The sequence below is a fragment of the Saccostrea cucullata genome, unplaced genomic scaffold, assembly GCF_032062105.1.
Source record: "Saccostrea cucullata isolate Sc308-1 unplaced genomic scaffold, CSIRO_AGI_Scuc_v1 ctg7455, whole genome shotgun sequence".
Taxonomy (NCBI): Eukaryota; Metazoa; Mollusca; class Bivalvia; order Ostreida; family Ostreidae; genus Saccostrea; species Saccostrea cuccullata.
The window spans coordinates 1-5,994 of NW_026929652.1; the positions used below are offsets into that span (position 1 = coordinate 1).

At 33.9% G+C, this 5,994-nt stretch overlaps 1 long non-coding RNA gene across 1 annotated transcript; it reads left to right on the forward strand.

Moving 5' to 3' along the window:
* Positions 1-2,750: 2,750 nt before the first annotated feature.
* LOC134281613 (uncharacterized) lies at positions 2,751-4,374 on the forward strand. Its single transcript, XR_009995130.1, has 2 exons — positions 2,751-2,862; positions 4,317-4,374. It is a non-coding gene; the product is annotated as an uncharacterized LOC134281613 (long non-coding RNA).
* The last annotated feature ends 1,620 nt before the right edge of the window (positions 4,375-5,994 follow it).

Here is a 5,994-nt window from a genome sequence, read left to right on the forward strand (position 1 = left end):
TGAAACAATTGAATTTTCAGCAAACACTGTCAAAGTCAGATTTATAGTCTAATAAATGACTATTATACTCAACTTCATTCTGAACCTCGCAATCTCTCCTCGTTGCGCCGAAACTGCTGTTTAATAAACTGACAGCGTCAATGACATCAAAATCCTGTCCAGAATTGAAGCTTGTCTCTGTACGTTGTTTTTAAGGAACATCTGTTTTAGAAGTTGAACTTGAAAATAAAACTCTGTAATCTAAACATACCAAAGACACAAAACAACCTGCGATTCTTTGTAACGAACGTCGCATTAATCGAACATTCCCTGATTAAAGTATTTATAGTGAGCGCTAAATCGCTCGTGCATGAAAAACCAGTTTCTTAAGATACGAAGTTTCACGGAGAATACCGAAGTAAAAACGTAAAGAAATAAATACATCTCATATATACAAACTACAAACATCTCATATATACAAACTACAAACATCTCATATATACAAACTACAAACATCTCATATATACAAACTACAAACATCTCATATATACAAACTACAAACATCTCATATATACAAACTACAAACATCTCATATATACAAACTACAAACACTATAATTTTGCGAACAGTCGTGTTTGCTAAAAATTTCAATAACGCCAATAGAATTGACATAGACTTTATAAAGGAGAATTATTGAAATCTCTGTAGCATCAACTTATTTGTGAGTAGCTGCAGATCTGTAGCGTTATGGTTTTATATACTTGTCTTTGACCATAACGCTACAGATCCCGTAATGCAAAAAATGTGCAATTTACTGCGCAATATTTTTTGCGCTTTGGGGGAGAATTTCTCCATTTTCTAGCATTGGTTAATCATCTACCTTTCACTCCCTAATTCTAGACACATTCTGTAGCCAATATTTATGTTTTATCTACCTCCCAACTATTTATAGTTGTCTCTATAGACAATAAACTCGCTTAAAGTGAATTTTTAGTAATCTAACATATAATTTTAGTCAAGTGAGTTTATCACTTGTAGAGACGACTATAAAGAGTAAGTAGATGGATAAAATATATAGAATAGTTAAATAATGTTTCTAGAATTAGGGAGTGAAAGGTATTTATTGACCGGTGATGGAAAGTGGAGAAATATTGCGCCGTAAATTGCACCTTTTTTGCATTACTGGATCAAAGACAAAGACAAGTATATAAAACCATAACGCTACAGGTCTGCAGCTAATTTGTGAGTAAATCGTTTTTGCTATGCCAGGTGCTCCGAATTAAACTACTTGTTGTCTGTCTACCTGGTGTTGAAAGTGAACAATACCTTAGGCTAGGTAAACTTAATATTAAAATTTAAACCTTTATGATATATATATAATTATTTTGCTTAAGTTCAAAAAAAGTTTTTCATTCATGTTTAAGGTCAAGATCTATAGTAAATGAAAGGTCCCTACACAGATATATCGAATTTAAGAAATTATATATCATTCCTTAATGATGCTTTATAACTTTAGCTAGATCAAATAAGGTATTTCGGGGTATAATTTGTCAGTAAATAAGATAAAAATTATATTTTAAACTGTCATTTCCAATGAAAAAAAAAGAGAACCGGTCATGAATATGGAAGTGTTTTTTTTCCCATATTCGAAAAAGGAATTTACATGTATCCAGATTGCCTTCAGTCTTCCAGAAAACGGTAATTTATATGTCCATAGCCTCTTCTTTAACATAATGTTAAACAAGCAAATTCAAAGAATTGTGGTCCCCCGCTTTCGGTGTCTTTTTGGGTGAGATGTCATTTTTTATGACATTTTGTGTCTAATATGAACGCCCTATCATAATTTATCTATTTAGAAAGTATCACTGAACTCCAAGGTCAATGGCAAAGGGTTAACGTGTTTGGTATCCAATGAAAAGTCTTCTCAAATAAAGGATTACATATGTGAATTATGAAATCCCTAGCCCTTACCATTCAAAAGTTATGGTCAAGGTTAAAGTTTACTGATCAGTACAAAAAATCTCCAAGGTCAAGGTCAATGTTTGGAATTTTTGTGTTAAAGTGGGTCAAACTCCAAGGTCAAGGTCAAAGGGTCAAATTTGGTGGTACCCAAAGAAAGGTCTTGTCACAAGAAATACACATATGAAATAAGAAAGTCATGGCTTCAATAAATCAAAAGTTATGGGCAAGGTTAAAGTTTTTGTGACGGACGGACACTGACAGACGGACAGACGAATGAGATTTAATGTCCCCTCGCTTTCGCGAAAGCGGGGGACAATTAAATATAGGTATAGGTATAGGGACTACTTTTCATGTAATTTCACATTGAATTCCATGAAGATAATTTTCTACATATACTTAGTAATTCTATTAGAGCCGTAAGGTACGGGAAAACGGAAAGTTGAAAGTACATTTACTTTGTCTGATATGGAAATACTCCCATATTCACGACTCCTTTTCTTAATTTTTCGTTGGAAAACGACAGTAAAAAATTTGCAAGATTTTTCATCTTGTTTACTTTCAAATTATGCCCCAAAACACTTTATTTGATCAAGCTAGTTATAATTAAAGCATCATTAAAAGAATTTATTTCTCAGATTTGATAAATATGTAGGCATATTTCATTTAAAGATCTTAACCTTAAATCTTCGTTCTAAAATACTAAGGTATTCTTTGTGCAAACAGCTATAATAGATATACCTTTCGTGTATAGGCAATCTTTGGAGTTTAATTGGATCCGCTCCTCAAAAGAGCTCTTCAGTGCACGAAGGTAGGAAACTGAGTGTTTACTAAAGATGGAAAGCTCCACAAAACAGCCAATTTTATAAGATTTTTGGGGCTAACTGGGCACAGGACACGACTTGGTATAAGTAAAATAAACAGGTATGTTACTATTAAACCCCAGAAATTTATAAAAATCAAGAATCGATGTTGAACTGACTTCATACTGCAGTTAGATGTTTTCGTAGACATCTGACCTACTTTTCCGACCTTGTAAAATTAGGGCGCAGTGTTTACATTCAGTGTTTTTCCAATATAGCGGTGTTTGACAGCATACTGTCATACGGATATGTGTTGTAATATTCATAATAAGACCTTAAATTCAATTTACTTTGATAAAAAAAAAACATGGCTGAATAATTCAGTGAATTACTAAAATAAATAAATGAATAGGCCTATTAAGATATTAATCTTGGCAAGGTCCAGCACAATATCTTGATTTAGCTTTAATTATAGCTTGATTAAGCAATATATTTATTATTTAAGCTATTCTGATTTAGTCAAATTGTTTCTCTTTTTAGTAAATTAAATTGTTATTTTACAAAAATTTGAGAAACTGTAAAAAAAAAAAAAATTTGCTCTATATAATATAGACAGCATGGACAGCTAGTCTAGTGTCTCTAGTACAAAGATTAACAAGAAAACATTGATGTAACCATCAATTGTCGCCCGGGAAATATATAAAGTAAACGATGAAAATGACTCTTGATCATCAAACCGCTTCGATATATGTGTGAAAAGGCATGCGACTAATTGATGGAGACGATGGTCGCGAATATTTTGAAACCTTGCATTCGGATAAAAATCAATCAAAAACGATGTCACTTAAATAAACTTGATCATTTCCTCAAGTAAATGTTGGCTGCATAAAATATAAATTGAAGTTTAACACAGGCATCACCTATATTTAAAAATGTGTTAATTTTCAAATTTAGAATATGAAATACGAACTGTGCAAAGTATACGTTTTTATCCGAGAAGAAAAATTCTATGTTCTAAAAAAAAGGAACTGTCATTTTTTCGATAGTAAATGATAAGTAATTTTATATATTAAATATGAAAAACATATATATTTTTACAGATTTACTTTATGGAAGTATATATATTTATTTATGAATCTCGTAATTTATAAATGGAAAGAACATTCTGATTAACAATCTTTTCAATGTTTAGAATACCTTTAATTCTAAATAACTACTCCCACCCAAATCCCCATACACCAATACTTAAACTTATATGTATAGAGCAGCCCGGTCCTCCGGGCTGCAATAATTATAAGTTTTACTGCTCAATAAAGAGTTGCATTTGTAATGGTTTGGGCCGTGGATATCAGCCTGGCAGCTTAGCTCAGTTGGTGACTACTGACTGGAGATGCAGGGGTCATGGGTTCGATTCCCAGTCCAGCCATACATTTTCTCTCTTCCTGTTACACATTAAAGGGTTATTTCCTATTAATTCACACCTTTATATATCAATCAATAAAGATCTAAAACTTATGTGTTTTTAAATCTGATTCTGTCTGCATTCATTCAATTTAATTCAGGGTCCTTTTACAGCTGGCCATGGAATATGATGAGAAGGTTATTTTTCCCTGATTATAATTACACTAAGAAACCATCTTTACACCTACAACTCAGCTGTACAACTAAGTCAGTGAGTGAGCAAACAACAGAAGGGAGCTAAGAGAGTAGAGTGTAATCAATGGATGACCAGGATCTGTTCAGGGGAAAGAAACAAATATGGAAAATTGATGGAAACTGGTATCTGTGTATGTACCTGATGTTAAGTAAAGACATAAGTCCAATAAAGAGGTTTAGAAGTGCTTAAGAAAATAAACAATTGAACAAGTATAAATATATATCAGATATCCGGACGCCAGATATCCGTATGCTTCAGTATCTGGATGACTTTTCAGCAAAACAGAATTTTTTAATGTTATTTTGTCTTGTTTAACTGGTAATTCAGATATCCGGACACTTCACATATCTGGACAAATTGACTAGGAACCAAAGCGTCCGGATAAATGAGGCCCCACTGTATATGTTTCTTGAAAAAATTCCTATAAGAAACAAGCATTAGATATACTGTACAAAAATTTACAATGATGTTTTCCCCCTTTGCATGTAACAAGTGTATGGACACCTTACATGTATTTCACCTGTACTGTTGACAGACAAGCAGTTTATACGGGTGTGTAAATGTGAGGCCACAGGCACCGTCTTGGACCCTTACCTCTGTACTCGGTGTACAGACACCTTTACTTCCTACCTGGATTACCTGTCACACACCTGTACACCTAGGAGGCTGTACCAGTGCTGTTCCTGTAGACACCTGTATGGGACTGAGGAGGAGTTTGACTCTCATGACTGTAGACCCTGTCGATATCCATCTGGCAGTATAGACGATTACAGTGAGTAGGAGTAGCTCCTTAAACTGCAAATCAACCTTGTATATATTCTGCTAGAGCACTTTATACAGTGCAGGTTCTTATGATTTTTCAACATCATAGATCATATCAGTTGATCATTTATATATTCTTAATATTTATCTAGTCCCAGAAATTACAAGTATTCAAAGTGGTACCTTAAAAATATGTTATTTTTTATGGTTTAAGATCAACTTTTGAGATAGGCTGACTTTGAATTAGCACATCCTAGGGCCTTTTGAATTCTATAAAAATATGTACATTGTGTATACATACAGCATTTTATATACTGGTATACAACTGTCACAGTTCTTTGCAGTTTAAAAGAAAACCAACAATTCTTATTTCAGCATGTTCAGACACTTCCATTGGGGGAGAAATTGACTTGCCTTTAGAAACAATGAAGCACACAAACTCCCCAGGCATTTTCAGTGCCTCAGCCAAAGAAAATAGTGATGGACTTCTACAAAAAGTAAAGAAAGATGAGATGGATAGTGATGCAGACAGCTCACAGACTGAAGAAATGGAAGGATGTACAGATAATGGTAACATGACTGACCTCCCTGATAATGAGGGGGGTCTACATGCAACAGATCTAGAGAGTGCTTTCCATTCTCAAGATCATCAGGCAACAAGTGCTTCAAACGGTGACATCGCTACTGAATCTCAAGAACAAGCCCTGCAGGAAGCAGGGGTTCTTCAAGATAAGAATAAAAGAAGACAAAAGTCTTCACCGGCAACAAGAGAGAAGAGGGTCACTGGAACAAGAGTGAGAAAGAGAAAACAGGGAAGGGAACATTGGGGGGTCA